Consider the following 22,224-nt stretch of genomic DNA (forward strand, 5'->3'; position numbering starts at 1 on the left):
CAGGGAATGGTCAATGGCTTCGTGTGTTAAGGAGATCACTTGATGAGATTTGAACTTTCAGTTTGTATCAAAGGAGGGAGTCCTCAGGTTGTTTTGGTTTTTTTTTAATTAATTTGCCCACATAGGTAGAATAGGAAGAGGTTGTCCTGCTGCCTAAAGCTGTCAGTAGTCCAACATCATAAAATGGATTCAGACTGTTTAACAAAACAGCGAATGTTTACTCTTTTTTTTTTGCGGTACGCGGGCCTCTCACTGTTGTGGCCTCTCCCGTTGCGGAGCACAGGCTCCGGATGCGCAGGCTCAGCGGCCGTGGCCCACGGGCCCAGCCGCTCCGGGGCATGTGGGATCTTCCCGGACCGGGGCACGAACCCGTGTCCCCTGCATCGGCAGGCGGACTCTCAACAACTGCGCCACCAGGGAAGCCCCGAATGTTTACTCTTGAAACTCCTGATTTCTTGATTAGGAAACAATACAGTTTTCTTCATGCTAATAATTTATTACATTTCTTTACCTGAGGCACACGTATGTTCCATTGTGCAATATGGTTTTTGAAAATGCTTGTAAAACACTGTTTAAATCAATTGCCCAAGGTGTTTTTACCCTAGGTTAATAAAAATTAATGTTTGGACAAGGAATTATATTCAGTCTCCTGGAATAAACCATAATGGAAAAGAATATTAAAAAGAGTGTATATATGTGTATAACTAAGTCACTTTGCTGTACAGCAGAAACTAACAGAATGTTGTAAATCAACTATACTTCAGTAAAAAAATTAATGTTTGGAAATGTTTACCAGATAATATATGTAAGCAATTTTTTAGAAGAGCAGTTATCCATAGGGTATCAAAATTTTATTCTGCAGTGTTTTTACTAAATGTCTTGTTGTTTAGTTTTATAATTTTACCTTTAAACCAGTGATTACCTTTGAGCTAATATTTGTACAGGTGTGAAGTTTAAATGGAGTTTTTTCCCCCATTGTGAACATGTTATTGATTACTACCAGTTTTTGAAAATCCTTCGTTTATTGAATTGCCTTGGTACCTTAGTCAAAAATCTGTCGGAAGTACAGTGGCCCTTGAACAGTGCAGTAAGTTAGAGGTGTTGAGTCCCGAGTAGTCAAAAATCCACATATAACTTAATATTGGCCCTCCATATCTGTGGTTCTGCATCCTTGGATTCAACTGAGTTGTGACCTTGTAGTACTGTGATAGTGTGTTTTGGGAAACATGCACTTATAAGTGAATCCACACAGCTTAAACCCGTGTTGTTCAAGGGTACGCTGTACTCCTGTAGGGCTGTTTCTGGTTTCCTCATTCTGTTCTGTTGGTCTGTGTGTCTGTCACTCAACAAATCCCACACAGTCTTGATTACTGTCACTGTATTATAAATCTTGTTATTGTGTGGAGTGATTCCAACCACTTCAGATATATTTTTTGCCCACATAGTATTTTTCAGATATATCAGCTTTTCTATTTCTTTTGCCTTCCATATTTATTTTAGAAAAATCTTGTTTGTATCTTCAAAAATTTTGTGGAGAAATGCATTAAACCTGTATGTCAATTTGAGGTGATTTGTCATCATTTCTATGTTGTGTCTTACCTTCAATGAATATGCTGTGTTTCTCTAGCAATTCACTGTGGTGTGTTTCTCTAAAATGACTTAAATTAAATGTCATCTTTGATTTCTTTCAGACCACTGTAGTTTTTCATATAAAAGTCCATGTTTTGTTAGATTTACACATTTTTCTTCCAGTTTTACTTTTCTGAGCATTTAAAGAAGATACTACATTTTTAATTTCAGTATTCATTTGTAAATTGCTACTATATAAAATTTCAATAAATTTCTGCATGGTGTACTTGTATCGTGACACCTTGCATCATATACTCTTTCTAGAAATTTCTGTAGATTCTTCTTTTTTTTTTTTTTTGTGGTACGCGGGCCTCTCACTGTTGTGCCCTCTCCCGTTGCGGAGCACAGGCTCCGGACGTGCAAGCTCAGCGGCCATGGCTCACGGGCCCAGCCACTCCACGGCATGTGGGATCTTCCTGGACCGGGGCACGAACCCGTATCCCCTGCATTGGCAGGCGGACTCTCAACCACTGCACCACCAGGGAAGCCCTGTAGATTCTTTTGATTTTCCATTTACATCGTTTCTTTAAAATTTCTATTTCTGCTGTAACAACTTACCACAAACTAAATGCCTTAAATCAACATAGATTTATGCTTGCTCTTGTTCAGGAAGTAGAAGTACAAAATGAATCCAAAACATTGTGAGTCTGACTCCATTTTTGAGGTCTGACTACAGACACCTTATGACTCGGTACAAGCTCTTCCTCTTCTGCCCATGTTATCAGGGCAGGCTGATAATAAAGCCTGAGCGCTCCATCCCTTGGCAGGACTTGTAGGTTCACACCACAAGCAAGTACCATCACCACAGCCCAGTCTTGTATCCACCGTAACGCAAGAACATCACCATTCTCTGCTCTGCTTTCTCTAGCCATTTTGGGAACAACTTGGTCCACCCTGGTCTCCACAGAAAGCCCTCCAAACTAAACTTTGTGTGGGGTTCCATCTTTTTCCAGCAGAGAAGGCAAAAGTGCAGGGACTTCCCTGGTGGCGCAGTGGTTAAGAATCCGCCTGCCAATGCAGGGGACATGGGTTCGAGCCCTGGCCCGGGAAGATCCCATCTGACGCGGAGTAACTAAGCCCGTGAGCCACAACCACTGCGCCTGCGCTCTAGAGCCCACGAGCCTCAACTACTGAAGCCTGCGTGCCTAGAGCCGGAGCTCTGCAACAAGAGAAGCCACCGCAATGAGAAGCCTGGGCACTGCAACAAAGAGTAGCCCCCACTCAGAGACTAGAGAAAGCCACGCAGCGATGAAGACCCATCGCAGCCAAAAATAAATAAATAAATTCATTAATTAAAAGAAAAAAAGCAAAAGTAATTAGCGACAAATAGGGCTTCCTTGGTGGCGCAGTGGTTAAGAATTTGCCTGCCAGTTCAGGGGACATGGGTTCGAGCCCTGATCTGGGAAGATCCCACCTGCCGCGGAGCGACTAAGCCCGTGAGCCACAACCATGAGCCAGCGGTCTAGAGCCCACGAGCCTCAACTACTGAAGCCTGCGTGCCTAGAGCCAGAGCTCTGCAACAAGAGAAACCCCGCAATGAGAAGCCTGGGCACCGCAACAAAGAGTAGCCCCCACTCAGAGACTAGAGAAAGCCACGCAGCAACGAAGACCCAACGCAGCCAAAAATAAATAAATAAATTCATTAATTTAAAAAAAAAGCAAAAGTAATTAACAACAAATAGGGCTTCCCTGGTGGCGCAGTGGGTAGGAATTTGCCTGCCAGTTCACGGGACATGGGTTCAAGCCCTGGTCCAGGGACATCCCAGTTCTGCAGAGCAACTAATCCTGTGCGCCCCAACTACTGAGCCTATGCTCTAAAGCCTGCGAGCCACAACTACTAAGCCTGTGCACCACAACTACTGAAGCCTGCATGCCTAGAGCCCATGCTCCACAACAAGAGAAGCCACCGCAATGAGAAGCCCGCACGCAGCAACGAAGACCCAACGCAGTCAAAAATAAATAAATAAATGTATTTAAAAAAAAAAATACCCTTTTAAAAAATCCTAAAAAAACCCCCAGCAAATATATTGGAGAGTGCATACGTGAAATTTATAGTTTATAAATCCCACTGTGTATGTTCATTCTTAGAGGAAACTCACGAACCTTGATCTTTTCGGGTTATTTCTCTGAGCACTGCAACACAAAAGATAGATTGTGCCCTTTTTTTTGTTTGTTTGTTTGTTTTGCGGTACGCGGGCCTCTCACTGCTGTGGCCTCTCCCATTGCGGAGCACAGGCTCCGGACGCGCAGGCGCAGCGGCCATGGCTCACGGGCCCAGCCGCTCCGCGGCATGTGGGATCTTCACAGACCGGGGCATGTACCCGCGTCCCCCGCATCGGCGGGCGGACTGTCAACCACTGCGCCACCAGGGAAGCCCAGATTGTGCCCTTTTAATCCTTGTTTATGAAGTGTTCTTTTATTTCCTCACCGTTTCATATGCTTTACTATATTTCTGTTTTCATTTCACGTAGATACGCAAACCATGGGTCTAACTTCGGCACTACAAAAGGCATGTAAAAATATAATCTTGTGTATATTCAGGTAGGGAGAGGCAGTTTGTAGGGAGCGTGAATCTGAAGTTTCACCGACTTGGTATTTTCATAGTAGTCCCAGAAACAATCAGGGATACACTTTGGAGTTCATAAGTCAAATGCAGATTATGAATATGTATTTCCAAAGTTGAATGTCGTTTTACATATAGCATGGAAAGAAATTGTTTAGATGCCCCTCAACCTAGAGAGCCTAACGACGTATTATGAAGTGCCCCAAAGAGGGGGGTTACTCTGGGGTCAATAGAAAGCTTATGACTCATTCAGGATTATAAAGGAAAGATTACATTACATTAATTTTTGAATCCCTCACAAGCATGCTTTACTCTAGTTCCTTTCATTAAACTATCTTCTGTAACACCATGTCTTCAGTGTTTAGAAATAATACTAATTTTCATTAATAAATGATATACAGGGCTTCCCTGGTGGCGCAGTGGTTGAGAGTCCGCCTGCCGATGCAGGGGACGCGGGTTCGTGCCCCGGTCCGGGAAGATCCCACATGCCGCGGAGCGGCTGGGCCCGTGAGCCATGGCCGCTGAGCCTGCGCGTCCGGAGCCTGTGCTCCACAACGGGAGGGGCCACAACAGTGAGAGGCCCGTGTACAGCAAATGAATGAATGAATGATATACAACAGCTGTTCCCTTTTAAGAGGACAGAAGACCATTGTTCCCCTCCATTTTTTCTGCCATCGTGATACTCATATGAAAACTTCATTCTCTCAATGTCCAGTTGTACTGTGTTTCACGATCATCTGGTAGGGTAACCCTTTCCTATAATCATCAACAATAGCCCTCAGTCATAGCAAATCTAGAGAAGGGGCAATGACCGCAAAAAGCACTATATTTTAGATAATAGTTTTATATCTATACTCTGCCCCTCCCCATGCTGTCAAGTTTATTTATAACATTGCACCTTAAAGTGAGTGTCCTAGTTTTTCACAGTAATCTGGATATGAATAAATCCCACCTAATGAAGTAGGTCCTTTCATCTTACCCATCCCTTCCCTAAAACCATCATGGTGATAAAAGAATAGCGAGTAACGAAAGAATAACAGCAGATTTCAAACTTCAGGTTATAGGTCGTTAATAAGAATACACCGTTTTCAAGAAACTTCAAATAATTGAATAAAAACATTTAATAATATGCAGATAATTAGACTTTTCCACAGGTATCCTTGCTTCATTGATAGACACCATCTCGTGAGGTTTTTTTTTTATACAGCAGGTTCTTATTAGTTGTCCATTTTATACATATTAGTGTATACATATCAATTGCGATCTCCCAATTCATCACACCACCACCACCCTCCCCCCGCCACTTTCCCCCCTTGGTGTCCATACATTTGTTCTCTACATCTGTGTCTCTATCTCTGTCCTGCAAACCGGTTCATCTGTACCATTTTTCTAGGTTCCACATATATGCGTTAATACACGGTATTTGTTTTTCTCTTTGTGACTTCACTCTGTACTACAGTCTCTAGTTTTATTATTTTTTTTAAGTAGCCTTTTTTTTTTCTTCCTGTTGTTCCATGCTGCTGGCAGGATCTTAGTTCCCCGACCAGGGATTGAACCCAGGCCATGGCAGTGAAAGCACCGAGTCTTATCTGATCCTGGTTGATCTTCTTAAGTAATGAACGTAGTTCCCCTGAGTGTAAACTTTCTTAGCGTTAAGTCCATTGAGAGCATTGTTTGAACATTTATCTCCATTACATTTGTCATTTCTTTCTAGTATGAATTCTTCGTGGCGTATGCTGAGGTAATCGCTGAAAGGCCCTGACTCACTTGTACCGTTTCCATATTATATGATACTTCCATGACCACAAAGCTGTGTATTGTTTACAAAGTTGATCACACTCATTACATTTGTCAGATTTCTGGAAAGAATTCTATTATGTTCCAGAAGGCTTAAAATTTGGATCAGCTTTGCCATATATTTGTGTGTTTTTTTCTCAAAAATGTATATTCTGATACCAAGTGAGGTATGAGCCCTGGTTCCTGGCTTTGCCGCACACATTAGTTTTATATGGTATCTCTCCACAATGGAGTTTGTTTTTATTTAAAAAAATTTTTTTTTTGTTTTTTTTTGGCCATACTGCATGGCCTGTGGGATCTTAGTTCCCCAACCGGGTATTGAACCCGGGCCCTCAGCAGTGAAAGCGCTGAGTCCTAACCACTAGACTGCCAGGGAATTCCCTCTCTTCTTATTTATTTATTTTTTTATTTTATTTTATTTTATTTTTGCGGTACGCGGGCCTCTCACTGTTGTGGCCTCTCCCGTTGTGGAGCACAGGCTCCGGACGCACGGGCTCAGCGGCCATGGCTCACGGGCCCAGCCGCTCCGCGGCATGTGGGATCTTCCCGGACCGGGGCACGAACCCGCGTCCCCTGCATCGGCAGGCGGACTCTCAACCACTGCGCCACCAGGGAATCCCTCTTTTTATTTTTAATTGGAATATAGGTGAGGTACAATATAATGTTTCAGGTGCACTATACGCTGTTTTAATATTTGTATACATTATGAAATGATCACCACAATGAGTCTAGTAGCCATCTTGTCCCCAAACAAAATTATTATGACGTTATTGACCATATTCTTTATGCTGTATATTACATCACTGTGACCTATCTATTGTGCAGTTTTAAATGTGATCCTCTTAACTTTTTTTTTTTCTTTTGGCCGTACCACCTGGCATGTAGGATCTTAGTTCCCTGACCAGAGATCTAAACCGAACCCCCTGCAGTGGAAGCATGGAGTCTTAGCCACTGAACCACCAGGGAAGTCCCTGAAATATGCCCCTCTTATCTCACCCCTTTACCCCTTTCTCAAAATCATATGTTTGTTCTACCAGTCTCTCTTCACTGTATTCCACTTTTTTTTTTTAATGCCATATGTAAGTGAAACCGTGTGGTACTTGTTTTTGTCTGACTTTTTTCACTTAGTGTAGTACGTTCTAGAGCCATCTGTGTTGTTGCAAATGGCAACATTTCTGAGCAATATTGCATTCTATATATATACACCACATTTTCATTATCAGTTTGTCCGTCAGTGGTGCTCAATGCAGTCTTCACGTAAGATGGATGAGGCATTTTGTAAATACATGTGTGCCCCCTGACCAGAGATCCTCTTTCGTATTATCAGGGTGGGGCCCAACTTTAATAAATAATATTAAGGATCTCCCGTGTGTTCTAATCTGTATGTACCATTGAGCATCATGACTGAGTCCCCCCGTTCCTGAGGGCTGAGATCTGGGCTGAGGGTGAGGGGACTCTGCTCTGTGTGGGGATGGATCAGGGCTGGTCTGTGACCTGGAGGGGATTGTCGGGTCCAGCTGAGGGTCTCACCAGAGACCACAGTGACTTGAAGGAAAGTGTGGGAAAACTGCCTTGCTGGTCTCTGTGTAAGAGTTTACTGTGCTGAATCCTTCCTGCCCTGCTAAGGTTCCCACTGTTGTATGGTGGAGTCTGAAACAAAGGGTTCTGAGAAAACACACAAGTTGTCAAGTTGGGGGAGGAAAACACTCACAGCATAAGGCTTCAGAAGCTATTTTGTTCATTTCTAGCTTTTTGGTTGGTTTGGTCAGTTCAGAAAGTGTTTCGCAAAGAGGCAATTTTAGAATTTTGTTCCTGTTTGGAAACTTCCAGGTAGCCATGAAAATAAATATACCATTCGTCTTGTTTAATTTTAGAACTTCAGTCTTAAGGAAAACGAGTGTTGGGAGATGGAATGATAGTCATAATGGCCACTGTAATTCTGGATTAATTTTAGTGTGTTCAACCCACTTGGTAAAAATGTGCATGTGTAGCGTTCATACTTTTGATGCAGGAAGGAAGACCCCTTCCAGGACCCAAGAGTGGGCCCTTGTCTAACACTCGGAAACGAATTGTCTGAGGAGACACACGTACTGAGAAAGTGAAAGACTTTGTTGGGAAGGGGTGCCTGAGTGAAGAGCAGCAGGGTAAGGGACCCCAGGAGGACGGCTCTGTCATGTGGCTCTCAGTCTCAGGTTGATGGTCATGGGGTTAGTTTCCGGGTTGTCTCTGGCCAGTCATCTGGCTTGCTCCATTTTTGGTCTGACTCAGGGTCCTTCCTGGGGTGCCTTTTCTGTGTCAGATCTTAGTTCCTGTTTTAACCTTTTGCCTTTAAGTTACCATGGCTCAGGCCCTTTGTCCTCCTTCAGTTCTAGGTTCTGAGAGGTCCCCACCATCCCCTCCAGCCAGTCTCTGTCACATTCACCAGAGTGTATTGCCCCTGTATCAACCCCCCTCATCAGAAATGCCTTTCTCCATTGGTCATTTGGAGTCTCCCCTTTTCCATTCGTTGAAGGGTGCACCGTGTTTCTCTTCCTCCCAGGATGGGAGGAAAAGATGTAGGCAGTCCTAAAAAGCCCTACAGAACTGGTGTCCTCATGCAGTGTCCTGAGTTGTCCCCATGTTTAGTGTGCTCTGTCAGTGCTTTACTGTAGCCCCCAGGTGTTCCAGGTGTGCACATCCAGGGACCAGTCACCACCTTGGACAGGAGCTTTGCCTTCCGGCAGATCATCTACACAGCGTCAGCGATAGTGATTTCCCTGTGCTAAGGCTGCAGATGTTGGGAACCTAAGGGGGCATGTAGGAGGCCCCCCTCAATGAGCTAGGGTATCTTGTAATTACCTGTGAGTGGGGAGAACAGGAGATAAAAACCCTGGGAACCGTCTGTCTTGGAGATTTCCTCACTATACTCAAATGCCTTTGTCACTGGACTTCATAACAACCCCAGTTGCGGGTCAGTTCTCCCAGGAGGGCCGACTTCTTAACCTTCATCCTGAATGGCCAGTGTCCTTTAGGTGGCACTTTGTGTGTATTCCTGTTATGATGGCTTTACTGGGAGGTCCTTGTGTCTTTCAGCCTTGTTTGCCCATGAGTGCTTTGGGAACAGGTAGAAAATTGGGGAAATCGGAGGGAAGCCTGTAGGGCTCTGCAGCAGAGACATGGCCGCAAGTCGGGGCATCAAGATGTGTGCACCTGTCCCTTGTGGGCTCAAAGGGTGTGTGGAGCTGTTGGCGAAGGGTGTCTCACTTCTGGCTGGAGCACCTGGAATTGGGTTTATGGGTAGTTGTGGGGGGCGTTGCATGGTTTGAGGTGCCGTAGTGTCTTAGCTCAGGTTCCCTGGCACATAGCTGCTGACACTGAAGTTTACGTGCGTTTGTTTATTCGGATATTTCATGGTCATACCTCGGGAAGAAAGAAGGCAGTGGATTTAGGCAGAGAAAAACATTTTTTCTCCAATGTTAGATGTGTTCCCTGAGCTGAGCCTGCAGGAATCCTTCAGTGCAGGAGGATGGGTGCCTTGTCCTCAGGCAATGGAGCTAGAGGGTGCCCTACAGCATCTACTCCACAAGTGACTTGTGTCGGTCTTTTGGGAGATCAAGGATCATTGCACAGGGGCACTGCTTTGGGAAAGAACTCTGGTGTCGTTATTAATTGCTGCAAGTAATAAATCCTTCCTTGTCCAGGGGTGGGCATGGGGGGGGGATCACTGTGCTATTTTTAGAGTAATATAGGGAAAAGTTCAGACATCATTTTGCGGGTTACCTTTTGCATTTTTTAGTATTTTGTGTTGCAAATAAAGTTTCAGATGCACTGATACAAAAGGTAAGAAAGAGAGAATTTGGAGTGTTTCCTTGGGAAATGGTGGGGTCTCTCTGTGGCATGTTCATCACTGGATACATCTCTTTTATGTAGTTTTTGGAGATGACAGTGTTTGGTCTGTGGTCACTAGGAATGAAAATATGGTGTTTTGCATGTAGTGTTTCCTTAGGTGTCTTCATATGTATTTTTTCCTCAGGCATGATTTCTTAGAGTCTGGAATGTTTTCTGGTATTTTCTAGCAGGATGGAGTGGATCATTATGGGTTGTATGGAGGCTGTGTTGGACCCCATGAGAGTTTGTAAGTTCATTTGAATCCTGAAAGGAAATCATGAGTATAAACTTCAAATGGCAGTATGTTTTCATTAGATAGATTCTGGTAGGTATGTGTCAGTGGACACAATTTGAGGGAGGCCAGTAACTTCTTGGGTGTAGGGAAAATTTATTCCAAAAATCAGAGGGCCAGCAACACTACAGTGATCAGTAGTACAGAGGCACATCCTTGGGAAGCTGTAGCTGCTACTTTCTTACTGCCAGGCCAGTGCTGGTTCCTCTACTGTCCTCTCCCTACCTGTGTGAAACCTTCGAGTGTACACACACACACACACACACACACACACGACAGAGAACAAGGAACAATATAATTGTATAGAATTACTGTTCATTATTCTTCATACATTTGATAGAATTGTCTAATATCCCTCTTGTGACTTTTTAAATTTAGCATTTGTTAACGAGAGCCTCTTCATACCGATGGTTGAGCCGCAACTCAGTAAAAGACTGCAAGGGAATGTGAAATGGAGGTGTTTATTACTCACAGGTCCTGGAGGAGGTCCAAGATACAGCTGGAGGGAGCACGTCAGAATTCAAGGAAGGGTGCAGGCAGAGAGCATGGGGCATGCCCTGAGGCATGTACCTTCATTAGGGTCCATGGATGAAACGTTGTGGCTTCTTGAGTCAGGCTGCCTTTGTCAGTGCAAACCAAAAAAACAGGAATTGGTAGGCTTCCTTGTTGGAAGCGTCTCATCCAAAGAAGAACCAGGCGAAAGCCTTAGGTGACAGGGGAAAATGGTTATCACAAGGGCAGTTGGGGGAGTCAGTCATAACAGGAACTTAAACTTGCTGTGACTCTGTGGGCTGTTCCATAGGATGTGTTGTCAGGGGAAAGGCTCGAGTCAGATCGAGATCCCTGTTGGCCAGTTGCCTACACCAAATAAATGCTGAGATCACCGCATTATGGAGTACTTTACCCAGCCTCTCCTGGCCATCATCTGTGATTTTAGATTTGCTTTCTGGGTGGTGGCGATTTTCAAATTAAAAATGTAGTCTGGGGGCTTCCCTAGTGGCGCAGTGGTTGGGAGTCTGCCTGCCGATGCAGGGGACGCGGGTTCGTGCCCCGGTCCGGGAGGATCCCACATGCCGCGGAGTGGCTGGGCCCGTGAGCCATGGCCGCTGGGCCTGCGTGTCCGGAGCCTGTGCTCCGCAGCGGGAGAGGCCACAACAGTGAGAGGCCCGCGTACCGCAAAAAAAAAAAAAAAAAAAAAAGTCTGTAATTCAAAGTATTTACTCAAATGATCTGTTTCACAAGGGTGAATTGTGGCAGGTTATTCGTTTACCTGAAAATATTGTAATTAGGTTATTTCCCTATGTAAATATCATGTAAGCGTGTAATAAAACATACATTGTAGGTGTTATCAAACAGTTATTTCCATAAATATATCGAGGGTTGAAACTGAAGTTTTTGCATAGCTGATAACCTAGTTTTAATTTCTTTAGGGTTTGTATTAAAGAGAATATATCTCCCTATAAAATGCCCTTAAAACATTGTAAAAATGATTAGTCTTTAGATGAAACTAATCTTAATTTCCTCTGAAGACTGTATACTTTACAGGCTTTCTCATCCACACATAACAGAACTTTTAGAAATAGAAACAAAGACCTAGGGACTTCCTTGGTGGCAGAGTGGTTAATACTCTGCGCTTCCAATGCAGGCGGCCCAGGTTCGATCCCTGCTCAGGGAACTAGACCCCACATATATGCCTCAACTAAGAGTTTGCATGCCACAACTAAGGAGCCTGCAAGCCGCAACTAAGGAGTTGCTGCAACTAAAGAGCTGGCACAACCAAATCAATCAATCGGACAATCAATATTAGGGCTTCCCTGGTGGCACAGTGGTTAAGAATCCGCCTGCCGGCGGGTTCCCTCACGTCCGCCCGGCTCCCCCCTGACGTCAGCCTCGCGGTTCTATTTAAGGCCCCTCCCGCTCCCCACTCGGAGTACCCGAGCAGCTACCGCCAATTCCGAGTCCAGCCCACCCGACGTGCACTCCTGATTCCTTTCGGTTCTAAGTCCAATATGGCAACTCTCAAGGATCAGCTGATTCAGAATCTTATTAAGGAAGAACATGTCCCCCAGAATAAGATTACAGTGGTTGGTGTTGGTGCTGTTGGCATGGCCTGTGCCATCAGTATCTTAATGAAGGACTTGGCAGATGAAATTGCTCTTGTTGATGTCATAGAAGACAAACTGAAGGGAGAGATGATGGATCTCCAACATGGCAGCTTTTTCCTTAGAACACCAGAAATCGTCTCTGGCAAAGACTATAATAAAACTCCGGGCTGGTTATTATCACAGCTGGGGCATGCCAGCAAGAGGGAGAAAGCCGTCTTAATTTGGTCCAGTGTAACGTGAACATCTTTAAATTCATCATTCCTAATATTGTAAAATACAGCCCAAACTGCAAGTTGCTTGTTGTTTCCAATCCAATGGATACCTTGACCTATGCAGCTTGGAAGATAAGCAGCTTTCCCAAAAACCGTGTTATTGGAAGCGGTTGCAATTTGGATTCAGCCCGGTTCTGTTACCTCATGGGGGAAAGGCTGGGAATTCACCCATTAAGCTGTCATGGGTGGATCCTTGGGGAGCATGGAGACTCTAGTGTGCCTGTATGGAGTGGAGTGAATGTTGCTGGTGTCTCCCTGAAGAATCTGCACCCCGAATTAGGCACTGATGCAGATAAGGAACAGTGGAAGGCAGTTCACAAACAGGTGGCTGACAGTGCTTTTGAGGTGATCAGACTGACAGGCTACATACACATCCTGGCCCATTGGACTGTCTGTGGCAGATTTGGCAGAAAGTATAATGAAGAATCTTAGGCGGGTACATCCGATTCCCACCATGATTAAGGGTTTCTATGGAATAAAAGAGGATGTGTTCCTTAGTGTTCCTTGCATCTTGGGACAGAATGGAATCTCGGATGTTGTGAAAGTGACTCTGACTCCTGAGGAACAGGCCTGTTTGAAGAAGAGTGCAGATACGCTTTGGGGGATCCAGAAAGAGCTGCAGTTTTAAAGTCTAATATACCACTTCACTGTCTAGGCTACAACAGGATTTTAGTTGAAGGTTGTGCATATTGTCCTTTATATCTGATCTGTGACTAAAGCAGTAATGTTAAGACAGCCTAGGAAAAAATCAGTTTCCTAACATTAGCAATAGGAATGGTTCATAAAACCCTGCAGCTGTATCCTGATGCTCCATGGCACTCATCCTGTGTGTTCCTAAATTGGTTCGTGCAAAATAGTTCTACTTCCTCAAGTGGTACCACTGACAGTGTTGCAGATGCTGCAGTTGCCCTTCAAACCAGATGTGTATTTAACTCGTGTTATATAACTTGTGGTTCCTTTAGCCAAGATGCCTAATCCAACTTTTTTTCTCCAATTAATCACATTCTGGGATTGATTATAAATCCAGTATTGTATGTCTTGTGCATAACTGTTCTAAAGAATCTTATTTTATGTACTATATGTATCAGAATAGTATACACTGCCATGTAATGTAAAAAAGAAAAATCTACATAAATAATGCAGCCAACTATCTAAGTGTTATACCAACTAAAACAATAAATAAACCTTGAACAGTGGGAAAAAAAAAAAAAGAATCCGCCTGCCAATGCAGGAGACACAGGTTTGATCCCTGGTCTGGGAAGATCTCACATGCCACTGAGCAGCTAAGCCCATGTGCCACAACTACTGAGCCTGCGCTCTAGAGCCTGCGAGACACAACTACTGAGCCTGCATTCTAGAGCCCGTCAGCCACAACTACTGAGCCTGTGTGCCTAGAGCCTGTGCTCCACAACAAGAGAAGCCACTGCAATGAGAAGCCTGCACATCTCAACGAAGAGTAGCCCCTGCTTGCATCAGCTAGAGGAAGCCCGTGTGCAGCCATGAAGATGCAATACAACCAAAAATAAAGTAAGGTTTAAAAAATAAATATTAAAAAAAAGAAACAGCTAAAATATGTTACAGTTTCAAAATAAAAATCTAATTACAATTAAATTATTTTTAGTTATGTTTGACTTAAGTGTACTATGATATAAAGAAGTTTTTCTCAAAGATATTTGAAGGAAATTATTAAGTGTAGAATAGGAGAAGTATTTTAAAGAATAATGCCTTCTCATCAAAGAAATACAACGTTTCTCTTTCTCTTTTTATTGTATCTATATGAAGTGCTGGATGCTAACTAAACTTACTGTCCTAATCTTTTCACAAGATACGTTAAGTCAGAGAATTCTGTGGTACACCTTTACTGAATAGTGATGTATCTCAAGTATTTCTCTATTATACTCCGGGGGAAAGCAGGTTTTAAAAGGCAAAAAGAAGCAAAACAATCAAAAAATTTACCTAAAAAAGAATACTACAATTTATTGCTCTTTTTATAGCAACGGTTAGTGCCCTGAATTATCACATGCCTTAGTTCACCAGTCTCAGACCTCAGGTCTAGTCCCTGATTGTCTGGAAATGAGCAGAGCGTTGAGTTTGGCCTCCTGAGTGAGCAGGGAATAGAAACAGAATGTTCTGTAGAGTTTTCAGTGTGAAAAAGCCCATACTACCCAGAGTTTTGTAATTCTGCCATTCTAGTTTGTAATAGAAAGACAAGTCCAGCTCTTGTTTCCTGAATTGCTTTTATTAGTTCTAACTGCAGGAAATGTTCCAGGCTCCAGTCGCCGCCCCACAGCTACCACTTGGAGACCCAAGTTTCCAGAGCTCTGAATTGCTTCAGCCTCACTAACGGGACTTTAGAGCAACCTGTTTTGGGGCGGAGTGGGGGAGCTTTTTATTTAAACCGTTTTTAAGTTAAGAGGAAACGTCTTAGTTTTTAATGAAAGTGACTGCCCTGCTCCCTGCTGCCAGCCCCGCCCTCTGGCCATCCCAGCATCTGGGCTCTCTCCTCGCCCCCCCCCTCGCACACAGCGCTCCACCCAGGCCCCGCCCCGGGAGCTCCGCCTCTCTCCCCGAATTAGTAGTTACCTGCGGAACCGGAAACGGGCCGTGTTTTGAAGGTCACGGTACGAGGTAAGATACAGAGGTAAGTTGCCCATCGCTAGTGAAGATCTGTGCTTCGCTGCTCCTCGTACTGCAACCTACTGGCTTCGGAGTTACTATGAACTGTAAATCCCAGCATCCGGCCTCCTACCTAATAGATCCAGACGTCGCCGTTAGAGGTCGGGTATGTTTTCCTTTGGGCTTGAAATATCTTTGAGGCTGGTCCCTGCCCTTCGCTTTACGGCCTTCAGTCCACGTAGACACGGTCTTTAGCGCCGTTTTCCTGCTTCAAACTTTCAGTGACCACCCCCCCAGACCCACCCCGTAACGTCCTCTTCCGCGAGGTGGATTCGCGCCCCCAGCCTCGCCCTCGCGGCCCCTGGAGGGCAGCGCCGGCCGCCCCGCTCCCGGACAGGCCGCGTCCTCTCCCCGGTCCTGGGATTCTGGAGAGCCCGCCCCTCTCCTGAAACCCCCTCCCTCCCTCCCCGCCCCTCTGTCCTCGCGTCTCCAAAGGCCAATACTTCTGCTCCCCCGGCCTCCCCTTCCTAGTCAGCCGTTCCCCTCACCCCGCGAAGGGGGAGGTGACCTGCGCCAGCCGTGTGATACCCAGTGTTGTTTCTTCCCGAATTCCACCCGCTGGAAAATATCTCTTTTCCGGTAGGCGAGTATGTTATTCTGTCGCCATTTCTGGAAACACGTGGGCGATGAGAAGTGGGAGGAGTAGAGACGGAGCGACTGACAGAGAAGTAGGAATAACTGAGATGTTGAGGGAATGGGGGAGACCCCATGGCATTGCAGCGTGGGAAGAGGGGCCCTGGATCACCAGTAGAAGGGAAGACAATACAGTGGCGAGGCACTTCACGCAGAGAGTGGCCGGAGAGAATGGAGTTTGAACCTTGGCCTTCAGAGCCAAGTGGCTCTGGGAGAGGAAGAGAGGAACAACTAGGAACTAGAAGAGCAGAGGAAGAGCGAGCCGATGGGAAGTACAGCCACCTGGTGGTGCCACAGATTGGGGCGGAAGGGACTGTGGCCGGGATGGAAACGCCGTAACCAGGGGATGAGAGAGAGGGCCGAGATTGGGAAGAAAGATGAAGAAAGATACGGATATTTAGGACAGTCAGAAAGGTTGGGCGGAGAGAGCAACAGGAGGGGAAACAGGTCGCAGAGTGGGGCGGGACTGGTGTGAGGGAGGAAACAGAGAGGGAAGAAAAAGATGGCCACAGAGAAAGGAATAGGCAGACAGATAAACCTAATGAAATGTAAAGATGTAGTAGTGCAGGTACAAGGGAGAAACAGAGTCCAGATGGGTGGAGAGTTCTTTGGATGTGGACAATTAAGTCGTGATATATTGATTTCTGGCTTTAAAATCTAGTAAATGTAATTTTTGTTTGTTTGACTTACATAGACAAGGATCAGAATTGAAAAACTGGCTGTAAGGTTTGTGAATTTTGTAATTATTTGAATCATAAGATGACTTCCATATTCAGTTCCTATTCAGCCATGGGGCAGTGACTTGACTCAGACAGTTGTCCTTCACCCCCTTACATTTCTTGTCAGGGAGTAGAGGACTGGGTAAGAAAAAACTGTCAGCACATGGTACCTCTTGAAAGGAAGAGGCCCTTCAGGTGACCTTTTCAGAATTCATTTCCACCTGATTCTGTTCAGTCAATTCAGACCTTCTCCGCAATGTGTCCCCTCTGGGCCTCAGGGAGCCCACTCGTAACACAGAGATGAGAGACTAGACCAGAAATTCTCAGTCTGAGCAACACTTAACCCCTGAATTCATTGGTGAAATTGGGTGTGTGTCTGTGTGTGGCAGTTCTTTTTCTTTGAGTATAATTTATTGCAAAGATAATATCAAGCCTATGTGAGAATACAGACAAAAAGAAGAAAATGGAAATCATTTCTAATCCCACTCAAAAAAGATGGTATTAACCTTTTAGTATATATCATTACAGTCTTATTTTATGGATAAAGTTTTTTTTTTTTTTTTGCGGTACGCGGGCCTCTCACTGCTGTGGCCTCTCCCGTTGCGGAGCACAGGCTCTGGACGCGCAGGCTCAGCGGCCATGGCTCACGGGCCCAGCCGCTCCATGGCATGTGGGATCCTCCCGGACCAGGGCATGAACCCGTGTCCCCTGCATCAGCACGCGGACTCTCAACCACTGCGCCACCAGGGAAGCCCTGGATAAAGTTTTAATAAAAAGTATAAGTAGCACTTTTTATTTGGAGTATAGTTTCTTTACATTGCTGGACTGTCGGATTCTGCTGTACCGCAAAGTGAATCAGCCATATGTATACATATCCCCTCTTCTTTGGATTTCCTTCCCATTTGGGTCACCACAGAGCACTGAGAACATACTGTGTAGCCTTCCCTGTGCTATACAGTATGTTCTCATTAGTTATATATTTTATACATCATGGTGTGTATATGTCAATCTGACTCTCCCATCATCCCTCCCCACCTCCCACTCCCACCCGCTGTGTGTGGCAATTATTTTTGAAGAGAGCGTCTAGTCGTATTTAGAAATTTAAATGGGTCACAGTCATCCCAGAATGTAAAAGTAAAACAAACCCTAGAAAGGAGGCAAGAACATAGGCTCAGAGTTAAAGTGCCCATAGTGAGATGTATTTCTCTGCAGAAGGTTTAAATTTGAAGAGTTTAGTCAGTCCTGGCACTCATATCTCCACTGGCTGTTACTTGTCTTTATGACAAAGTCCAGTCTCCTCACTGTGTCTACACAGCCCTGTATCATGCTCAGGGCCCTGCCAGTGTCTCCAGCCTCATCTTGGGAAGTGACCGTTTCCTCATGGTTCACTCTGCCCCGCACACATTCACCTTTTTTCTGTCCCCAAACCCCAACACGTGTTCTGTCTCAGATCTTAGTTCCTGTTCTTACCGTTGGCCTTTAAGTCACCATGGCTCAGGCCCTTTGTCCTCCACATGTTACTTCAGAGATATGTCCCCTTCCTCCGACAACCTCTGTGAAATTACCCAGGTTTTACTGCCTCTGTATCAGTCACCCTCAACAGAAATGTACTTGTGTATTGATTATTTTTAGTCTTTCGTGCTTAATCTCCATTGAAGGACACAGTGTTCATCATCTTCCCAGGGTCACTGCAACACCTCACTCTGGGGATGTTTCCAAGGCTAGAATTATTGATTGGGCTGAGTACACCTCAGGAAATACCAAGGTGCCAGGGCAGGTAATGAGGATGGTTCTCACACTTGTTTTGGACATTTCCACTCTAATTGATCCTTACCTTATGTGTCTGTTTACTCAAGAGCAAAAAGATGTAGGGAGGCCTAAAAAGTCCTGTACAGCTGGTGTCCTCAAGCAGTGGGTGACGTGTTCCCATGTTTAGTGTGCTGTGTCAGTGCTCTGCTGTAGCCCCCAGGTGTTCCAGGCTGTGCACATCAGGTGACCAGTCGCCACCTTGGACAGGAGCCTTGCCTTCCGGCAGGTCATCTGCTCAGAGTCCAGGATAGTGGTTTCACTGTGCTAAGGGTGGGCAGAAGTCTGGAGCCTAATGGGGCATGAAGGAGGCCTCCCTCAAAGAGCTAGGGTATCTTTTAATTACCTGTGAGTGGGTAGAACAGGAGTCAAGAAACTTGGGAACTGTCTGCTTTGAGTCTCCGTAAATGAACTCAAATCCCTTTGTAACTGGAGTTGATGACGTTCCCAATTGTTGGTCAGTTTCCCAGGATGGCCGACTTCTTGACCTTCATAATGAATGGTCAGTGTCCTTTGGGTGGCAGCTTGTGTGTATTCCTGTTGCAATGGCTTTGCTGAGAGGTCCTTGTGCCTTTTAGCCCTGTTTGCCCATGAGTGCATGGAGGAGAGGCAGAACAGTTGGGAAGTTGGAGGGGAGCCTGTAGGGGTCTTCAGGAGGGATGTGGCAGCCAGTGTGGACTTCAAGGTGAGCCAAGTGAATGGTGTGGGCACCTGTCCCTTGCGGGGTCAAGGCATCTGGAGAACTATTTGAAAGGGATGTCTTAATTGTGGTTGGAGCACCTTGAGGTGGTATGTGTAGCTGTGGGCTTCATTACATGAACTGAATTGCCATAAAGTCCTAGCTCAGGTTCCCTGGGACATAGATGCTGAGACTGAGGATTGCATGCATTGGTTGCATTGAATAACTCATGGTCACACCTGAGTAGGAATGAAGGCAGTGGATTTAGAAAGACAAACGTTTTCCTCCTATGCTCTTAGAGATATGACCTGACCTGTGCGAACAGCACGCTCTGGGTACAGGTGGATGGACACCATGGTCCTGAGGGAATGGATCTATAGGGTGCCCCACAGAATCCACTCTATGCATTGACTCACGTTGGGTCTTTTGAGAGTGGGAGAATCATCGTGCAACCCTTAAAGTGATACACAGAAAATTTTAGAGATCGTTTTGTGGGTTACCTTTGGTATTTTTGAGCATTTTATTGTGTAAGTGAAGACCATTTCAGATGCACTTTGAAAGATACAGTGGAGAATTTGGGCCATTTCATTGGGAGAGGTTGTGGTCTGACTGTGGCATGTGCATTATTGCATGTGTCTCTTTTTTAATTAGTAGGTTTTGGAGGTGACAGTGTTTGGGCTGGAATTGTAAATGAAAATATGGTATCTTAGGTTTAGTGGGTCCTTGGGTGTCTTCACATGTAATTTTTGTGATAATTATTACACAGTGTATATATCTGCCAAATAATCACATTGTATATCTTATATGTACACCATGTTTATTCATCAACTGTACATTAATAGAGCTTGGGTAAAAAAGAACGTGGGAGGTGTGCTGGGCTCACCTCCTCTAGGTGGTGCTCAGCCCAGGCTTCACATTGATTTGAGTAAGGCATCTTCATATGTTTTATACCCCCTGACCAGAGATGCCTTTTAAAGGAGCTGGGAAGGAGCCCAACATGAATAATACTTAAGGTTCCCCAGGATGTTCCAATCTGGATCCGTCATTGAACATCAGGACTCTGAGTCCCCCCGTTTCTGAGGGCTGAGATCTGGGCTGAGGGTGAGGGCTCTGCTCTGCGTGGGGATGGATCAGGGCTGGTCTGTGACCTGCAGGGGATCGTCGAGTCCCGCTGAGGTGCCCGCTGCTGCTGGGTACGTGAGGGCCTCACCAGGAGGGGAGCCTGATCTGAAGGAAAGGGTGGGAAAACTCACTGGTTGGTCTGTGTGTGGGAGTTACTGTCCTGAGTCCCTCCTGGGACAGTGGGCAGCAGAGGACCGTCTGTTCCCCATGCTGAGGGCTTCCCTGTGCATGTGGTGGTGACTCAGGAAGGGGGTGTGTTGATTCTAAGCATTAAACAGCATGTTTTCAACCTCAGGTAGACCGCTAAAGAGTCCTGTTGTCTAACAAAGAAGCCGTTAAGAGAAGGAAAAGAAAAGGAGTCAGGAATGGCTGTTTCTGAGGTAAAGTCATATTCTCAGTTGATTCTTCAGTCTTTCCTTTCTGAAGTGCCCTCAACTGGACTTGCTAATCTTGTCTCACTCTGAGGTATCCTTCCTGACACGTGTACATTCACCCTTATCTAGTGCCTTCCCTCAGTCCCTGTCATGTCCACTTAGATTTCATCTCCCTGAGGTTCCAGTGGACATTGTCTTAGGCAGGGCTTCACACCTATGGATTGTGGATGGGGTCTCAGTGCTATTGGGCAGCAGGTATTGTTAAAGGGCTTCATCTGAGTGTACTGTCCGCTCTCTGTAAATTCCATGACCCATCCTGTTCATGGAATCATCTGAATATGCACAATACTTGGTAAATTCTGGAAAACTGAACAATAACAAGAAATTTGTTCTGATTTTTTTTATAATACACTAGAAGCTAAATGAGTGAGTCACTGACTTCAAAATCTGAATGATTGGAAAATGGAATGGTAAGTTCAGAAAGATGTCAGTGATAGAGGGTGTTTTATTCCATCATGGATTTTAAACTATGAAATCAACAAAATTCTCTGCATTCTTCAAGTCACTTTCTTCCCCTCCGTTTCTCAGGGGTTGTCTTTACACTCTGTTGATTGCCTTTTTCATGACAGAGAGGTTTTTCTGTTTTATGCAAGTAAGGTTCCTACTTTCTTCTTTTGCTGGTAAATATCCAGTTTCCCAGCAGCATTTGTTACTGAGACTGTCCTTTTTCCATTGTGTAGTCTTACCACCCTTGTGAGTACATTTTACACACATGCCAAGGATTATTTGTGAACCTTCTGTTCTGTTCCTTGGCTTTATGTGTCTGTGTTCATGCCAGTACCACACCATCTTGATTAATTTGTATGTAATGTTTTGATATTCAAAACGGGCCTTCTCCATCTCCCTCCTGTTTCAAGAGTATTTTGGCCATTTTGGGTCCTTTGAGATTCTCTTAGCATGTTTTTTTACCATGTTTTTTTGTATTACTGCAAAGCATGTTTTTTTGTACCATGTTTTTTTCTGTCACTGCAAATATTGCCATTGGAATTTTGACAGGCATTCTGTTGTATCTATAGAACACTTTGGGACTGTGGTCATTTTAAGAGTATTAAGTCTTCCAGTGCATGCGTACAGGATATCTTTCTATTTGTGTGTATCTCCTTGAATTACTTTCAACAAGTTTTGTAGTTTTCAGTGTACAAGTGTTTTACCTCCTTGGCTAATTTATTCCTAAGTATTCTGTACTTTTTAATGCTGTAGTTAATGGGATTGTTTTCTTAACTTTTTTTGACATTTTTCATTCCATATAGAAATTTGTCTGATTTTTGCATGTTAATTTTTTTTTTTTTTTTTTTTTTTTTTTGCGGTATGCGGACCTTTCATTGTTGTGGCCTCTCCCGTCGCGGAGCACAGGCTCTGGACGCGCAGGCTCAGCGGCCATGGCTCACGGGCCCAGCCGCTCCACGGCATGTGGGATCTTCCCGGATCGGGGCACGAACCCATGTCCCCTGCATCGGCAGGCGGACTCTCAACCACTGCGCCACCAGGGAAGCCGCATGTTAATTTTTTTATCCAACTTTTCTAAAAAATTTTTTTTACATAGTTGGGGTTTTTTTTTTGTTTTGCTTTTAATTAATTTATTTATTTACTTTTGGCTGTGTTGGGTCCTCGTTGCTTTGCGCGGGCTTTC

General features: G+C 44.9%; 1 pseudogene across 1 annotated transcript; it reads left to right on the forward strand.

The window, feature by feature from the left end:
* The first annotated feature begins 12,135 nt into the window (after positions 1–12,135).
* On the forward strand, positions 12,136–13,246 carry LOC309977437 (L-lactate dehydrogenase A chain-like; annotated as a pseudogene). Its single transcript has 2 exons — positions 12,136–12,388; positions 12,556–13,246. The product of its transcript is annotated as an L-lactate dehydrogenase A chain-like (transcript).
* The last annotated feature ends 8,978 nt before the right edge of the window (positions 13,247–22,224 follow it).

This window comes from Leucopleurus acutus, assembly GCF_964270905.1.
Source record: "Leucopleurus acutus genome assembly, chromosome: 20".
Classification (NCBI taxonomy): domain Eukaryota; kingdom Metazoa; phylum Chordata; class Mammalia; order Artiodactyla; family Delphinidae; genus Leucopleurus; species Leucopleurus acutus.